The sequence below is a fragment of the Oratosquilla oratoria genome, chromosome 20 (assembly GCF_046742065.1).
Source record: "Oratosquilla oratoria isolate Oo_2021 chromosome 20, ASM4674206v1, whole genome shotgun sequence".
NCBI classification, from domain to species: Eukaryota; Metazoa; Arthropoda; class Malacostraca; order Stomatopoda; family Squillidae; genus Oratosquilla; species Oratosquilla oratoria.
Window position 1 is genome coordinate 14,444,948 of NC_134796.1, and position 1,773 is coordinate 14,446,720.

Below are 1,773 nucleotides of genomic sequence, written 5' to 3' on the forward strand. Positions count from 1 at the left end.
TGAAATGGGTGGGAGTGATTTCTATGCCTTTTTCTTTTTGGCTACCCCCCGTGTAGTGGGGGAAAAAGCCTTTGGCATATGTATGTATGTATGTATGTATGTATGTATGTATGTATGTATGTATGTATGTATGTATGTATGTATGTATGTATGTATGTATGTATGTATGTATGTATGTATGTATGTATGTATGTATGCATCATTTGTACCTGTGTGCATTTTGGCTCTGCAATGTTGTCTTTGGGCACTCAAAAAAAAAAATAGTGTATGTGACGCATTCAGTATTTTTGCAGTGTCTACACAAAATAATGTACGTTCACACTACGCCTCCTGGATGCCACAAGGACTTTGTAAACAATAATTTATTCAACGTAATACAGATATTTTTCTTCATCTTGACCCATATGTGCCAGTAAAAAGATTAATTGGGGTGATTTGTGACTACTGTATAAAAGCGAAAACTTCATTATAAGTATTGCTAAGAACATACCAATCTGTTCCAGCAAATGACAAATATTTTTTGCATTTATTCCTATACTGCACACCCTTATCTAATTGTGATAATAGTAAACATATCATAAAATTTAAATTAAGTTCCAGCATAGGTCTAATAATAGAAAATTCTGGTTTCATATATTGCTTATTCAGCATTTTTTTTTAATTCAGAAAACTTTTATTTCTGAAGTTTAAAAAGAAAGTTAGAATATTTGTGTTTGCCTGTACGAGAACATGGTTTTAGGTAACTTGAATGATATAATTATATCAATAATGTCGATGATGTCGATGACTTTGTCGATGCCTCGACCCCGTTCCAACATCTTTTCTTAATTAATCTATCTTCTATCTTGTTTCGTTTTATTTTCCCTGTTTTTTACACTGATTTTATGTAATTTCTTTGTTATTCACTTATTATTTCTCCGTTTTATTTTTCTAAGCTTATTTATTTGATGGATACATGGACTCTGAAATTTGCCTTACGAAGAGAGGCTTAGGCACCTAAACTTACACTCTCTGGAAAGACGCAGAGTGCGGGGTGATCTAATAGAAGTGTTCAAGTGGATCAAAGGCTATAACAAGGGTGAAGCAAACAAGGTCATCATAATAAAACAACAGGGCAGGACTCGCAGTAATGGGTATAAACTGGACAAATTTAGATTTAAGAAGGAAATAGGCAAAAATTGGTTTACTAATAGGGTGGTCGATGAATGGAATAAACTTAGTAACCATGTAGTAAGCGCTGAAACTATCAATTGTTTTAAAAAACGATTAGACAACTTTATGGATGGGGATGACAGGTGGTGATGGATACGGAGCTGCCTAGTGTAGGCCTTATGGTCTCTTGTAGTCTCCTTTTATTCTTATGTTCTTATGGATTTAGTAAAAAATTCAAAAAACAATATCTTTCATCATTCGTTTTGCATAATTCTTTAAGAAAGGCAATTTAGTATTATCATTATAAGAGAATTTAGCCCCATCATTTAACTCTCCATGTACAGTATGTTTTGCAGGTGAATAATATCAATGTTGCTGGGTGGTTATCGTAAGCTTTCTTGTCCTGTCTTTCTGTGTTTTATTTGTTATTAATATATTACCATTCTCCGCCTCTCTTCTCCTATCCTTTTCTTCCCAATTGTGTATTTCTCTCACCAGTTCTTTCTTCATATTCATTACTCCTAAATCTTATATTAAATAGCCTCCAGGATTCGAAATGATCACCATTCATCAAACACATTGACGATGCATAAATTATGAGCGTAATTCATGATGTCACTG